The sequence below is a fragment of the Lithobates pipiens genome, unplaced genomic scaffold (genome assembly GCF_037356315.1).
Source record: "Lithobates pipiens isolate NorthernLeopardFrog02 unplaced genomic scaffold, aLitPip1_a1.2 Scaffold_16, whole genome shotgun sequence".
In the NCBI taxonomy this organism is placed as follows: domain Eukaryota; kingdom Metazoa; phylum Chordata; class Amphibia; order Anura; family Ranidae; genus Lithobates; species Lithobates pipiens.
Genome location: NW_027507748.1, coordinates 48,732,762 through 48,750,128, shown reverse-complemented (window position 1 = coordinate 48,750,128; position 17,367 = coordinate 48,732,762). Strand labels below are relative to the sequence as shown.

At 45.0% G+C, this 17,367-nt stretch overlaps 1 protein-coding gene across 2 annotated transcripts in view; it reads right to left on the bottom strand.

Annotated features, from left to right (window-relative positions):
• Positions 1–17,367, bottom strand: part of SH3BGR (SH3 domain binding glutamate rich protein) — a 123,249-nt gene that overhangs the window by 31,407 nt on the left and 74,475 nt on the right. The window lies entirely within an intron of this gene.

Sequence of the window (17,367 nt, the reverse complement as noted above, 5' to 3'; positions counted from 1 at the left end):
TGTTCCTGCTTGGATGGTAAAAGGAGAACTGACTATTGCCTTGGTCTCTCCTCTTTTCTGTCAAATCAAAGGGGGTGTTGACAGCGACCAGTGACCAATCGTCTGGTCATCTTGTTTAGGGGTTGGTTGCTGGGAGGTGTCTACACTCATGACCCTGTCCCAGGTACACTTTATAATACATATTCATATCTCTGCCTCTCTATTGTTTATAGACTGCAGATATCCATTTTAGTGATCAGCATGATATTTGCTTCAAAACGAGTCCACACATGACAGGTTTGCCATTTCAGGGTTAACTAGGAGGAGTAAGGGGTCCCAGGGGCTTCCCATATGACCTGGCATAGGGGTGTTTGGACTTGAAATTTTAGAAATTATCCAAGGAAACTAAATATATCCATATTATGGCTGTGCTATGATGGCTTTGAAAGTTATAAAAAATGTTAACGTTTCAACACTTTACTAATCTGTTTGCACGCTATCTGGTTGGAAGTATTTACGACGGGTATCTGTTGGTTGTCTGCATGGAGAAAGTGACAGTTTTACGACAGGCCGGAATATCTGCCAGGCAACTTGAGCCTTGTTTTCTCTGCTAAGATAACCTTTCTTCCCTTTGAAGATTTTAAGAGCTTTTGGAATTCCTAAGACAAGGGAGGGGGGAGTTTAGATTATTCTGTAAGTTTATTCTAAGGTCAGCCAAACTGTCATGGCTGCTTTCCACACAAAATGGCAACTAGTTACAATATATCCTGGCTCAGACGTGATATCGTTACAGTGAGCACTTCGATCTTTTCTTTCTACCCATGACCTGGCGTCCTTGCTTAGATCTAAGGAGACGTGAGAGAAGTTTATGGTCCGTGTTAACCCTTTTGATACCCACTTGCATGACCAACTGTTTGCACATGGGTCCATGCCATAAGGTGAGAGTGATTAGTTAGACTGGAGGGGGAGGGATTGTCACGCTACTGTGGAAAAAAATGACTTACGTCAGTGCTACAGTTTGAATTTAAAACATATTTATGTGAACTGTGAAGTTAAGTCATGGATTGTGGAAACTAACTAGTGTCGGGTGATTGTATATAGTGTATACCACATTTACCACTGACTAATGCAGAGTTGCAATGCAAGGAGATCAGCTAAAAGTAGTTGGATCTGTATGTGCATTATAATTAATCGAAATTAGTCGATTAAAAAAAAAAAACGATTAATCGAACACAAAAATTTTAATCAGTAACAGCCCTAGTAAAAAAATCACATTTGAGAAGGGCAAACAGCGGTTTAAAAGTATGTATGGCGGCAGTGGAGCCCGTCCCGATGCGTTTCGTCTACATAGACATCATCTGGGGTGGGGTATAAATCACAGTGGCATAGTGTGGGATTGAGCACACAGATGAGCTGAAGTTTTACACATAGATTGTAGAAGATGTGTTTGCACAGTGCTTTAAGGAACTGAAACAAATTGACTGGCACAGATTGTGATCACTGTGGAAGACACCAGTGTGATTTATATGTACATTGGTTTACTTTTTATTGGCACTTGCTACTGTTTGCACATAGTTTATTTGCATTTTATTTTATTTTTTTATATATGGATTGGCTGATTAATTGTTTATTCATGGGTTCGCTGTCACATACATTTTTGAGCGTCTGATGTATTCATGTATATTTTTTGTATATAATTTATGTTTGGGAGTGCCGCACTAGTACAATTTTGTATTTATTCTGTTTAGTGTGTGAATCACATTTCAGCGCAGGCAAGCTCTGATTTCACAATTGAGTTTTGTTGTGGGGTAGCGAAGAGACATTATAATATATTAATTAGTAGATTTGGTAATGCCATCAGTACTTGACGAATGTTTGAAACTACTTCAAAATTTCATTTTCTTTTAACATTTGATTTTAGAATGAACGGAATTTACCTACCAAAAACCACATAAACTATTAGCCCTTGTACACGCAAACTGTTGCATACACACAGTCGGACAAAGTTGTCAGAAAATCCGATCGTACTTAACTTGATGACGTTATTTCGTTAGGACGGGACTACGTTCAGGCTAGTAGCCAATAGCTTTGGTCTAGGAATTTGATCTGAGCATGCGTGGCACTTTGTCCGATCGGAATTCTCTACACATGATCGGACAAAGTCCGATCGGATCATGTTGTGGGAAAATTTTATAGCCCAGCTGGAAAACTTGGTCCATCGGATACTCCGACGGAAACAGTCCGATGGAGCCCGCACACTGTCGAAATATCCGACAACACGGTCCGAACGGACATTGTCCATCTGAATGTCCGACCGTGTGTACAAGGGCTTAGAATTTTGTTCAAATTTTTATTAAAATTTTCCATCCTGCTCCTTTGGTTTCTGTGATCACTATGGTCAAAATGATTGTTGCTGTGACCACATTACCTATTATGCCACATACACACGATCGAATTGTCCAGCGGACTTAGTCCGCCGGACCGCATTACGCCGGACAATTCGATCGTGTGTGGGCTCCAGCTGACTTTTTCATCGTAAAGTCCGGCGGACTTAGAAAGTAGTTTTGACTCAAAATGTGTCCGGCGGACTTGGCTTTCAGCGGACAATCCGTTCATCAGTGTGCTAGTCTGGCGGACTAAGAATGACGCATGCTCAAAAGCAAGTACGAGAATGAAGCTAGTGGCTACTGGCTATTGAACTCCCTTTTTCTAGTCCCGTCGTACGTGCTGTACGTCATCGCGTTAGAAATCGGCGGATTTTCGGAATGTCCGTGTGTGGCCAAGTCCATTCCTTAGAAAGTCCGGTGGATTGTTTTCCCGGATTGTTTGCTGGACTAAGTCTGCCGGACAATTCGATCGTGTCTACGCGGCATTAGAAAAATTAAATAAACGTTACAAAATCAAAAAATTGTAAATGCAATCAGTGTATGATTATGTCTGTGTTTACCACACGGAGATGCACGGGCGTTGCGTTGGCATTCGGGGCTGTGCACCCGCACAGTAGGTGGATTGGGGATAGCGTCTATGCTTGTGTAGCCGCTACATTCTGCGTAGGGATATGGGGAATACCTGTGCATCCCTGCGTGGGTAAACATGACCCTCAAGGGGTGTATGCTTTAGTAGGCCTTAGACCACAGCCAGAGGGGGTTGTACACATACCGCATCAATTTTATTCCCTGACGCATTCAGCAGGCATTACCACCCCCAAATGTGACCCATTTACACTCACTGACCACTTTATTAGGTACACCTGTTCAATTTCTTGGTAACACAAATTGCTAATCAGCCAGCCACATGGCAGGAACTCAATGCATTTAGACATCTAGATGTGGTGAAGACAACTTGCTGAAGTTCAAACAGAGCATTAGAATGGGGAAGAAAGGGGATTTTGAGCATGGTTGTTGGTGCCAGGTGGGTCTGAGTATTTAAAAAACTGCTGATCTACTGGGATTTTCAGGCACAACCATCTCTCGGGTTTATGGAGAATGGTCCGAAAAAGAGAAAATATCCAGCGGCAGTTATGGTGGATGAAAATGCCTTGTTGATGTCAGAGGTTAGAGGAGAATGAGTGGATTTGAGATGATAGAAAGGCAACAGTAACTCAAATAACCACTCGGTACAATCAAGGTATGCAGAATACCATCTCTGAATGCACAACACATCGAATCTTGAAGCAGATGAGCTACAGCAGCAGAAGACCACACCAGATGCCAATCCTGTCAGTTAAGAACAGGAAACTGAGGTTACAATTCACACAGGCTCACCAAAATTGGACAATAGAAGATTGGAAAAATGTTGTTTGGTCTGACGAGTCTCGATTTCAGCAGCGGCATTCAGATGGTAAGGTCAGAAGTTGGCGTAAACAACATTTGAAAGCATGAATCTATCCTGCCTTGTATCACCGGTTCAGACTGGTGGTGGTGGTGTAATGGTGTGGGGGGTATTTTCTTGGCACACTTTGGGCCCCTAAGTACCAATTGTGCGTCGTTTAATGTCACGGCCTACCTGAGTATTGTTACTGACCATGTCCATCCCTTTTTGACTACAATGTGCCCATCTTCTGATGGCTCCTTCCAGCAGGATAATGCACCATGTCACAAAGCTCTAATCATCTCACCACTGGACAATGAGGTCACTGCACTCCAATGGCCTCCAAGAAATTTCCAAACACACTGTAACAGAGTCTATGGAGGGGTTTCCATGGGCATTAGATTTTTACAGATGATTATGCAGTACTTGTGGGGAGAGATGCTCAAGGATCGACAGCACCTGGCACAGAATGTGGCTGAGAGGCAGTAGGCAACAAGACACTGAAGCAGAAAGGTTCCTCCCAGCATTGATGACAACAGTCTCTATACTGTCCCTCCTCCTCCAGAACTCTGTCAGTTCCTGTCCCTGTCCTTTGCCACACACAAAATGCAGGCCACTGCAGTGAACTAGCCCTCAGCAAAGATGGCCACAGAAGTCATCCGGGGGAGTGACGCCCAATCGGACACCTGCTCACCTGATGACATGCATGGGCTAAGAGGAACGTAAGTTCCTCCTGCCCTCCACCCACCCTGCATGGTGGCCACCGACAGCCCCACCTGTGTAGGGAGATCAACCTACACCTGCCTACAACCAGTTTCAGGGTAAACCTTTATGTTTGTTGCTATGTTATAGAATATACAGGGGCTGGGAGACCTAAAATACTTAAATCTGCAATGTGGACTCAATCCTTAGAAATGCCTTATTTTGCCTGCTCTCTGGTTCTGTTTCTGCAAATGCCATGCTTCAAGGTCTAGCACCAGTCCACCTTTGAACTAGGGTTGCCACCTTTTCTTCAAGTCAAACACTTTAGCGGCACAATTATTTTTTTATAGTATAAACTAGACATATATTTTGCTATTAAATAACATTTCTAATCATATGAAATAAATTACAAGAGTCTCCCTTCACATCGGAGTCCGCAGAGTTCCCCTTTCACGTCGAAGTCCGCAGAGTTCCCCCTTCACATCAGAGTCTGCAGAGTTCCCCCACACTGTAAGGGGGGACCCTTGTGTAAGGGAGAACTCTGGGGACTCTAACATATGGGATGCTTTAGGAACCCCGATTTAAGGGGAAACACTGGGAACTCTGATGCACAGAGAGGACTCTGATGTAAGGGGGAACACTATGGCCTCTGGTCTAAAGTAGAACTCTGATGTAAGGGCTGCTCTGAGAACCCTGTTTTACCTTAGTGTACTCTCTCAGTAACAGGAGAGAGAAGATGTATCTGGAATGTGTGTGTGTGAGGAGGGAATTGTTAGGTTAGTGCTAACTTTGGGCAGTGTGAAAGAGAGTGTAAAGCCCCGTACACACGAGCGGACTTTTCAACATCCAAAGTCCGACGGAATGATTCCGTCAGACTATTCGATCGTGTGTGGGCTGCAACGGACTTTTGATTCGCAAAAGTCTGACGGACTTTAGAAATGGAACATGCTTCAAATTTTTCCGACGGAACTCCGCTGGACCCAGTTCCTACCGAAAAATTTGCTCGTGTGTGTGCTATTCCGACGGACTAAAACCGACGCTAGGGCAGCTATTGGCTACTGGCTATGAACTTCCTTATTCGAGTCCAGTCGTACGTCATCACGTTCGAATCCGTCGGAGTTTGGTGTGATTGTGTGTGGCCAAGTCCGCTCAGTCGAAAAGTCCGTCAGAACTCTGTCGGAACTCCGGCAGAACTCCTTCGGAAGTCTGCATGACATAAGTCCTCTCGTGTGTACGGGGCTTAACACACACTCTCGGTTTAGACAAGTACAGCCAGCAACTCTGGTGGGAAGTCCCATGTGAATAATGTGTCCAGGTTTCAGACAGTCTGAAACCTGGACGCATGATTCCAAACCCGAACTGTCCGGGTGAATCCCAGACAGGTGACAACCCTACTTCGAAACTGATTTCAAATATATGTTGATAAGTCCTTGCACTGGTATCAATTTATAGTCTGCCAGAAAATCAACAGCATATTGCATCAGCTAATATTTGCAATACAATCCAAGACAAGAAGGTAAGGAGAGCCCTGCTTGTGAAAGCCTACAATCTAATCAAAATGTGACATTCTTTTTGGGAACCATGGGCTCTGAAACCTCTGGAGAAGGGACCTTCTAGCTTGTCATCAACGCTCAGCTCAAAAGTCTGCATCTCTGATGGCATGGGGGTGCATTAGAGTACATGGAATTGGCAGCTTACACACCTGGAAAGGCACCATCGATGCTGAAATAAATATCCAGGTTTTAGAGCAGCTAATGCTCCTATCCAGACAACATCTACACTATATTACCAAAAGTATTGGGACACCTGCCTTTACACGCACATGAACTTTAACAGCATCCCAGTCTTAGACTCCATACACACTATTAGATTTTCTTCAGATTTAGCAAAACCATATAACATGAGGTCAAACCTTAATGCCGCGTACACACGATCGGACATTCCGACAGCAAAATCCATGGGATTTTTTCCGACGGATGTTGGCTAAAACTTGTCTTGAATACACAAGGTCACACAATGTTGTCGGAAATTCCGAACACTAAGAACGCGGTGATGTATGATGAGCCAATAAAATTGAAGTTCAATAGCCTGTGCGGCTCTTCTGCTTGATTCCAAGCATGCGTAAAACTTTGTGCGTCGGAATTGTGTACACACGATCAGAATTTCCGACAACGGATTTTGTTGTTGGAAAATTTGAGATCCAGATCTCAAATTTTGTGTGTCGGAAATTCCGATGGAAAATGTCCGATGGAGCCTACACACGGTCAGAATTTCAGACAAAAAGCTCCCATCGAACATTTTCTGTCAGAAAGTCCGATCATGTGTACAGGGCATAAGAGTTTCAATTTGTATGCAGTCAGGCAGGCCCTTGCACTACATGGTTTTCGTAAATCTGAAGACAAAAATCTACAGAAAATCGAATGTGTGTATGGGGCTTTAGTTTGTAGGGTTCAATATTGAGTTGGCCCAACTTTTTCAGCTATAACAGCTTCAACTCTGGAAAAAGCTGTTCACAAGGTTTAGGAGTGTGTCTATGGGAATGTTTGACCATTCTTCCAGAAGCACATTTGTTAGGTCAGGCACTGATGTTGGATGAGAAGTCCTGGCTCACAGCCTCCGCTCTAATTCCTCCCAACGGTGTTCTATCAGGTTGAGGTCAGGACTCTGTGCAGGTCAGTCAAGTTCCTCCACCCCAAACTTGCTCATCCGTGTCTTTATGGACCTTGCTTTGTGCACTGGTCCAAATAATTTGCTGGGGGGGGGGGGGGGGGGTTATGGTGTGGGGCTGTTTTGGGTTGGGCTTGGCCTCTTAGTTCCAGTGTAAGGAAATCGTAAGGCGTCAGCATACCAAGACATTTCGGACAATTTTATGATCCCCCACCCCCTCAGCAGCATAAAATCCACCAGAGCAACAACAGATTCACCTCACCAGCAACAATAGATTTCCACAGCAACAATAGATCACCCAGCACCGCCTAGCACCCCTTGGCATTATGTATATCCATCCATATGTATATGCGTTCCCCTGTATTCCCACTGAAAAAAAGACCTGATAATAAGATTATAAATATTGGTGTGAATGATCCCAATATGCTTTAAATTGTTTTCTCCACTTAACTGTGGTTTTCCTGCTGCTACCAAGGTTATGTTTTCCACGGGGAACCCCTGAAGTGTAACTGGCCCCTTAAGAACCTAATCTTGCATTGTAGAGACATTACAGGTTTACACTGCTACATAAAAGATAGCAACACACATAGGAAAATGGTTGCTGTAATCTTCAGCTGCGGTTTGCTATTTGGCCACTAGATGGCGAACCAAGCTCTATAATCTCCATTGGACAGGCCTGTTAATGTAAGCCAGGCAATGTGATATTAATGAAACCTACAGGGCTCAGTGCTGAGCTGTTTATTGCCAGGCACAGTGTGCATGATGGGATCCAGCTTTGTTTTCTGTCCCTGTAGAGGCGGGCAGTGCAATCAGGCCAGACGGTGACATAATGCTCCTCCAGCCAATTCTCTGTACATCAGCTTATGTCCTCTGCGATGATCTGTGAATGAAGCAAGCGATGGAGGCCATCTGCTCAGACAGGAGCCTCCATATTGTATGTCAGATCAGTGCCATGTCCGCCGGCTCTCCGAGGTCTCAGGGACAGGCCAAGGTTCTATAAAAAAACGACAAGTCCCTAGATTTATTTTTAGTTTTTTTGGACCCTTGTTAGGTGTTGAGTGTTCTTTTCATACCGGCGCTGTTATTGTTTTATATTTTTTAATTCATTTTTTTTAATCATTTAGAGGTTCAATCTAGTCAAGCTGGAGAATTTAGCATAGAAATACATCCAAGGATAACAGAATTAAATGGACAAGACTTGTTTCTCTTTATCCAGGCAATATGTTCATTTATTATCCTCTTGAATGCCAGTCTGTATATACCCCTTCATTACTGGGACACTTTTTAGTTTTCAGTACTATCATAGCTCCCAACTGTCCCTGATTTCGAGGGACTGTCCCTGATTTGTATCAATGTCCCTCTGTCCCTCATTCATCCTCATTTGTCCCTCATTTTGGTCTGATCTATATAATTGTATATAAAATGCACTTTTTATGTTTCAAAAAGTGTTTTCTGTCTGATTTCTAAATTGCTGTATTTGTCAATTCTAAAAGCCAATATAAAGGAATAGTAGTGGTAAAAAAAAGCACTAGTGGGTTTAACCAATCTTGTTTTATTGTACAATTTTTCTTTAAGGGGGTGTGTCCTATGCCTGCATACTTTTGCTGATAGGTGTCCCTCATTCCCATCTCAAAAAGTTGGGAGGTATGTACTATGATAGTTTGATTGTTCCTGGGGGAGACACCGAACCTTGTGCTACTATGGCCTGTTTAAACATACCTATGGAGCCTATTTAGTTATACTGACTGTGGGCAGGTATGTCCATATGGATTATTGTTGAAGCCCCTGTAACTGTGGACTGAAAACAGGAGGAAGGGTGTTGTTTGTTCTACCCTTCTCCTCTCTATTACTCTCCCCCCTTTAATTATTTGGATACTCACCAAGGCTGTATCCTGGCCTAGGCCAACAAGGCCCAGGCCTAGGGAAGCACTTTGCAGGGGGGCAGCACGGAAAGAGTCCCCGCCAGCTTGCGCTACACTGTTAGTGTAGCGCCAGTCTTCTGGGGAGGACTGGGCTGAGAGGCAAATTAGTGTAGCGCCCCGATAAAGCGGCGGCACTGCTTCCAGTAAGCAGGCGTCCCGCATTCCGCAACTGTGGGGGGGAGGGGGCGCCACGCTTCTAATTTTGACTGTCCTATCATCCTGGACCACAAACCTTCCTCACTGTGCTATATGTTTTCTGCTGCACCATTAGCATGGTTATATCTTCTTAGTCCTCTCCATAAAATGATCAGAAATTTGTGCTTAAAGTAGAACTATAGGCGACACTTTTTTTTTCCTTTTGGATAGAGTAAGGGAGGGTTATAGCCCCTGTCAGTTTATTTTTTTTACCATCCCTGTCCCATTGCAGAGATTTCCCTTCACTTCCTGCCCCATAACCACAAAGGAAGTGAGAGGAAATCTATGCAAGTTAAGGGAATCCACCCCCCACCCCCCCAGGCCCACAGAACTAGCGCCCCCACTCGAAAATGTCAGGGTCTTAAACAGCAAGGGGTGTGGCCTTGACAGGAAGGGGTGGGTCATATTTAAATTAGGGGGTGCACAAGTTTGGTCTGGCCTAGGGCAACACAAAACCTAAATACACTACTGATACTCACGGTGTATCTCCTTCCTCCCCCGGTGAACCATATGAGTTTATATTCATATCTATATATCCTTACACCATCAGCCCTATACACGGTCGCTGGTATTAGTAAGAAACTGCCTCCTGCTTTACACAGTGATTCCTGGGTGATCATATGGGAGCTCTCCATGTGGAGATATTTCTATGTTGACAAGTGAGACCTGTTCCTTTCAACTACCCCCAAGTGTGTCCCGACGAAGCAAAACAGTGAAACGTGTTGATGCACAGGGGCTCACTGTCATTTATTTGGTGTCAACTCTCTTGTTTACATTGATACTCATTACTATCATATGCCTATCATATGTTTTTAATGCTTTTTTACTTGACCTGTTTGATATGACTTATAGTGCAAAAATATATTTTATTAACAATATCATTGTCCATCTTGTCTGTAAAGTCCAAATTAGGGCCCTGTGGCCCTTTACCCCTTCTCTTTTCCACAATAGTTTGATTGAGAACTACTCAGTAATGCAACACAGTAGCCAAAAGATTTTTTATATTTTTGTTGGTGACAGAGATTTTTTGGTGGTATTTAAAGAGGAACTGCAGGCTGCTCATATAATTTGTAATAAAAAACATCTTTGCTATTCTGAAGCCTCCTTCCAACCACTTTGCATATTATTTTATATATACTGGGATTCAGCACTTACCAAATATGCTGCAGAAATCTCCCCCCACTGAGTCTGGCTGCAGCCATTTTAACTGTGGGCAGCTGAAGCGGTTGGCAAGTACAGAATCCCAGTGTATATAAAATAATACGCAACGTGGTTGGAGTGAAGCTTCAAAATGGCAAATATGTTTTTAATACAAATTATGTGAGCAGACTGCAGTTCCTTTTTAAGATGTAATGCATACCTCCGAATTTTCTGACATAAGGAAAAGGGACAACATTTAATAGGTAGGTAAAGGATACATCCCGCCAACACCCCCATTTAGAGTAAAACATGCAGTAATATGGAGTTTGAATGATAGGTTAGTGTAATATGACACTTTTTTGTAGTTAAATAGTACATTTTAATTTTACTGATGTCTATACGTCAAACCAAAACCAGGGACAACTGAGGAGTAAAAAAAATGACATTTGGGAGCTATGTTAATGTAGCCATGTTCAATATTTTCATTTTTTATTAATTCCTGCCATGAAGCTCATCGTTTAGCCACTTCCTGTGATGAGGTGACTACTGTCTCCAAAGTCCCTTGAGTATTTAATATCGCTAGGTAGAAAGACAGACTATCTGCCTGTTCTTGGGCCTATCATACCAGACTAGAGAATTCTAATACACATTCTTCCCAACACTAGGAGGGCAACACTCAAGAATGTCCTTTGCAGATACTTCCCTAGACACAAGCAATTTGCATGCTCTTATCTATAGTTCCCAACTGCCTCTCATTTGTAAGGACTTGTCAGGGCTGGGCTCAGCCCTTCCTTGTCTGAGCTGTCCAATCACCTGTCGGCTAATTGCCAGCTCCTATCTCTCCACAGCTACTAAGCTGTTGTTCATATCCTGCTCATCAGTCCTGCCTACTAATGCCGCGTACACACGAGCGGACTGTATGGCCTACTTAGTCCGCCGAAACACATTTCAGCAGACAGTCCGCTCGTGTGTGGGCTTCAGCGGACTTTTTCAGCGTGCAGTCCGGCGTACTAAGAATTTCGTTTTTTTCGGAATTCTGTCCGTCGTACTCGCATTTCGGCGGACAATCCGGCCGTGTGTATGCCAGTCCGCCGTACTTTTGAAATGAGCGGACTTTTCCCGCCCGGAGAAAAGTCTGCTCATTTCGAGCGGGTATCCAGGTAGGCGGGGCCCGCGAAGGAGACGTCGCTGGCCCCGCCGCCTGGTATGGACTTAAAGGGGAACCCCAACGCCGAAAAAAATCGGCGTGGGGGTCCCCCCAAGTCCACAACAGACCCTTGTCCGAGCACGCTACCCGGCCGGCCAGGAAAGGGGGGCGACCGAGCGCCCCCCCTTCTGAGCCATACCAGGCCGCGTGCCCTCAACATGGGGGGGTGCCTTGGGGAAGGGGGGGGCCGTGCGGCCCCCCCATCCCAAAGCACCTTGTCCCCATGTTGATGAGGACAAGGGCCTCTTCCCGACAACCCTGGCCGTTGGTTGTCGGAGTCTGCGGGCGGGGGGCTTATCGGAATCCGGAAGACCCCTTTAATAAGGGGGCCCCCGGATACCGGCCCCCCACCCTATGTGAATGAGTATGGGGTACAATGTACCCCTACCCATTCACCTGTAAAATAAAAGTACAAAATAAAACACAACACACGAGATAAAATACTTTATTGCACAGCTCCGAGGGTCTTCCGTCTTCGGGGGTCTTCTCGCCGGACTCCTCCGCTATCTTCTTGTAGCTCTTTTGCTAGCGGAGGAGTCCGGCTTTCTTCCTCGCCGCCGGCCTCTTCTCCCGACTTCGGGGGTCTTGTCCCCCTCTTCGGTTCTTCTGCCGGGCCACCGCGCCTTCTTATAGCTCTTTTACAGGCGGTGGCCCGGTCTTCTGTCGCCACCGCCGCCGCCTTCCGTTCTTCTTCTTCTCATTCTTCTCCAGGAGATGTTGACTCGACGATCTCTCCCGAAGTCGGGAGAAGAGGCCGGCGGTGAGGAAGAAAGCCGGACTCCTCCGCTAGCAAAAGAGCTACAAGAAGATAGCGGAGTCCGGCGAGAAGACCCCCGAAGACGGAAGACCCCCGGAGCTGTGCAATAAAGTATTTTATCTCGTGTGTTGTGTTTTTTTTTGTACTTTTATTTTACAGGTGAATGGGTAGGGGTACATTGTACCCCATACTTATTCACATAGGGTGGGGGGCCGGTAACCGGGGGCCCCCTTATTAAAGGGGGCTCCCGGATTCCGATAAGCCCCCCGCCCGCAGACCCCGACAACCAACGGCCAGGGTTGTCGGGAAGAGGCCCTTGTCCTCATCAACATGGGGACAAGGTGCTTTGGGGTGGGAGGGCCGCGCGGCCCCCCCTTCCCCAAGGCCCCCCCCATGTTGAGGGCACGCGGCCTGGTACGGCTCAGGAGGGGGGCGGTCGCTCGCCCCCCTTTCCTGGCCGGCCGGGTAGCGTGCTCGGACAAGGGTCTGTTGTGGACTTGGGGGGGACCCCCACGCCGATTTTTTTCGGCATTGGGGGTTCCCCTTTAAGTCCATACCAGGCGGCGGGCCCAGCGACGTCTCCTTCGCGGGCCCCGCCTACCTGGAGACGCGCTCGAAATGAGCGGACTTTCCTCCGCGTGTGTGGGCGAGTCCGTTCATTTCAAAAGTAGGGCGGATAGTACGGCGGACTTAGTACGCCGTATTAGTCCGCTCAAAAAGTGCCGTGTGTGGGCAAGTAGCCTGTTCGGAAATTCCGACGGACAGTCTGGCGTACTTTTCCGCCAGACTAAGTACGTCATACAGTTTGACCGTGTGTACGCGGCATTAAGCTGTCCAGTCCAGAGGACCTCTGCCTTTGCCTGGGTCAACATCACAAGAAACATCGCCTGTGTTCCTGTTTAAAGACTGGCTTTGCTGACATCCCTTCTGGTTCCAGATCCTGCTTTCTGTTCCACTACATTGATCCCTGACTTCTGGCTTGGCTGACTATCTGTTCCGGTTTGTGAATTTTGCTATGTTTTGATTACGTTTGTTCTTTTTACTTTTATTAATAAACAAGTGTGATTTAACTTTTACTTTTGCCTTGGTCTGATTTCATGGTTTCTGACAGGACTGTCCCATTTTGGAACCAAATCCCACTGTCCTTCTTTCTTCCTCAGTTGTCCCTCTTTTTGATTGGAGATAAAGACCTTTTTTAAAATAACGCATTATTTAACTATCAAAGGCGTTATACTATACTCAACTTTTCATTCTTCCTCCAAATTTTTTTAAAAAGCCAATGTAAAGGAAAAAAAGAGCAGTGAAAAAAGCACTTGTATATATTAACCACTTAATAACCGCCCTATAGCCGAATGACGGCTTTAGGGCGGTTTCTTAACTGTGGGAGGCCGTCATATGACGTCCTCCCAGAATTCCGCTCTCGCGCGCCCCCTGGGGCGCGCACTCGAGAGCATCCGTGACCGCCGGGTCCACAGGACCCGGCGCATCACGGATCACGGTAAACGGCCGCTCGTCAAATGACGGAGTGATCACTTGTAAACAAACCGGCGTCATGTTATGACGCCGGTTCCTCCCTCCCCCTCTCTGTACCGATCGGAACAGCGGAGGGGGAGGAGATCGGTGTCAGCAGCGATGTGGGCTGCATCTGCAGTGCCCACATCGCTGCTCACCGAAAATTAACCCCTCAATTCCCTGCAAATACTCTGCAATACCCTGCCATTACTCTGCATTACTCTGCATTACTCTGCAATACCCTGCATTACTCTGCATTACCCTGCATTACCCTGCATTACTCTGCATTACTCTGCATTACTCTGCATTACTCTGCAATACCCTGCAATACTCTGCAATACTCTGCAATAGTCTGCATTACACTGCAATACTCTGCAATACCCTGCAATACCCTGCAATACCCTGCAATACTCTGCAATACCCTGCAATACCCTGCAATACTCTGCAATACCCTGCAATACCCTGCAATACTCTGCATTACCCTGCAATACTCTGCAATACCCTGCAACGCTCTGCAACACCCGCCAATACCCTGCAACACTCTGCAATGCTCTGCAACACTCTGCAATGCTCTGCAACACCCACTAATACCCTGCAACACTCTGCAATGCTCTGCAACACCCGCCAATACCGTGCAACACTCTGCAATGCTCTGCAACACCCTCCAATATCCTGCAATGCTCTGCAACGCAATACTCTGCAACGCCATACTCTGAGATACCCAGCCATACTCTGATATACCCAGCCATACCCAGCCATAGTCGGTGATACCCTGCAATACCCAGCCATAGACACCCCCCCCCCCCTCCCGCCGCCCTCCGGTGCTTCTACCGACTCGCCAATACTATCAAATCCAGAATCTTTTTTTTTTTTTTCAGGCTTCCCAGCTTAGAGGTGAGATGCGGGGTCTTATTGACCCCACATCTCACTGTAAAGAGGACCTGTCATGCCATATTCCTATTACAAGGGATGTTTACATTCCTTGTAATAGGAATAAAAGTGATCAAAAAATTTATTTTTGGGGAAAAAAATTTCAAACTAAAATAAATAAAGTAAAATGAACAATAATTTTTTTTTTTTTTTAAATGTGCTCGCATGCAGAAGCGAACGCATACGTAAGTCCCGCCCACATATGAAAACGGTGTTCAAACCACACATGTGAGGTATCGCTGCGTACGTTGGAGCGAGAGCAATAATTCTAGCCCTAGACCTCCTCTGTAACTCAAAACATATAACCAGTAAAAAAAAAATTAAATCGTCGCCTATGGGGATTTTTAAGTAGCGACGTTTGGCGCCATTCCACGAGCCTGTGCAATTTTGAAGAGTGACATGTTAGGTATCGATTTACTCGGTGTAACTTCATCTTTCACATTATGCAAAAATTGGGCTAACTTTACTGTGTTTTTTTTTTTTTTAAGCACAAAACAGTTTTTTTTCCAAAAAAAAGCATTCGAAAAATTGCTGCGCAAATACCATGCGAGATAAAAAGTTGCAACGACCACCATTGTATTCTCCAGGGTGTTTGCTAAAAAAACATATATAATGTTTTGGGATTCGATGTAATTTTCTAGCAAATAAATGATGATTTTTACATGTAGGAGAGAAATGTCAGAATTGTCCTGGGTGCTCCAGAATGCCTGATGGCGCTCCCTGCATGTTGGGCCTCTGTATGTGGCCACAATGTGTAAAAGTCTCACACATGTGGTATCGCCGTACACGGGAGTAATAGCAGAATGTGTTTTGGGGTGTAATTTGTGGTATGCATATGCTGTGTGAGAAATAAACTGATAATATGACAATTTTGTGAAAACAAAAAAAAAAAAAAGTAAAAAAAATCTTGATTTTGCAAAGAATTGTGGGAAAAAATGACAACTTCAAAAAACTCATCATGCCTCTTACTAAATACCTTGGAATGTCTTCTTTCCAAAAAGGGGTCATTTGGGGGGTATTTGTACTTTTCTGGCATGTTAGGGTCTCAAGAATTGAAATAGGCCGTCAGTCCTTCAGGTGTGATCAATTTTCAGATATTGGCACCATAGCTTGTGGACTCTATAACTTTCACAAAGACCAAATAATATCCACCAATTTGTACTTATTTTTACCAAAGATATGTAGTGGTATAAATTTTGGCCAAAATTTATGAAGAAAAAATTACTAATCTGCTAAATTTTATAACAGAAATGAAGAAAAATTAATTTTTTTACAGAATTTTCTGTATTTTTTCTTTTATAGCACAAAAAATAAAAAACCCAGCGGTGATTAAATACCACCAAAAGAAAGCTCCATTTGTGTGAAAAAAAGGACAAAAATTTCATATAGGTCCAGTGTTGCATGACTGAGTAATTGTCATTCAAAATGTGAGAGCACCGAAAGCTGAAAATTGGTCTGGTTATTAAGGGTGTTTAAGTGCCCAGTGGTCAAGTGGTTAATTCTTCATGGTTCCCTGTGGGGCAAAGCAGGTATGTTTCCTTTACCTACATACAGGTGTCCCTTTTTCCCAATTTGAAAAGTTGGGTGGTATGTTCTCATCTTCTATAGGAAGTATTAGATGCAGGCCTTGGACTTTGGCAACTTGAATAGCAATATGGGACCAATGTCTTATGTGCTAAGGCCTAGTAACACTCCTGTGCCTGGCTGTAATGCTGACCCTTTTGCTTAAAGCATTTGTTACCCCAACACTTTATATTCCTGATATGTGCCTGCTGTACCCTGTACTTGTATGGGAAAGTATCCTGTTCTCTTTGTATTGCTTTCTTTATGTGAAATCCCTGGTGTTCCTGGTAGTTTCCTTGCTTTCCTATTAAAAACTGACCACACTAAGCAAGATAGCACAGCATGGTCAGTTCTATAGCTATGCTGGGAACTCAGTGTGCTCTCCTCCACAATGATCAGACTTTTCTGACATCCCCCCGCTGCACAGGCATTCACTGGGAAGCAGTGGCGGCCCGCCCATAGGGGGCGCCCGGGCGCCGCCCCCCCTCCCCCAGGTGTAAAAAAAAAAAGTTAAAAAAAAAAAAAAAAAGTTAAAAAAAAAAAAAAAAACGGGCCCTTTAAGACATTTAAAAAAAAAAAAAATGTCATTTAACAATTTGACATAGTGTACTGTGGCGCCGGTCACAGTGCACTATGAGAAGCGCCACGTCAATGCAATCACAAGATTGCATCCATGGCGCTTCATTTGCGGGTTAAAAACCCGCCTTGCGGCGCACTGCAGAACGCCGACTGGCTTCCGCCCGTAAAATCACTGTGATTCTACGGGCGGGAGCATTGTCATTCTTAGACAGGCACGTCACTTCCGGCTTTCGGCTGCTTTACGAAACCCGGAAGTGATGTCGGCAGCTCCGTTCCTCAGCCCGAGCGGAGCTGCAAGACAGGCAGGAGGTGAGTCAAGTCACCGCATAAAGACCTTAGTTTCTACTTTGTTAAATGTTCATGCATTTAGCTGAATGAATGGAAAAAAAGCTTTCACACTTCAG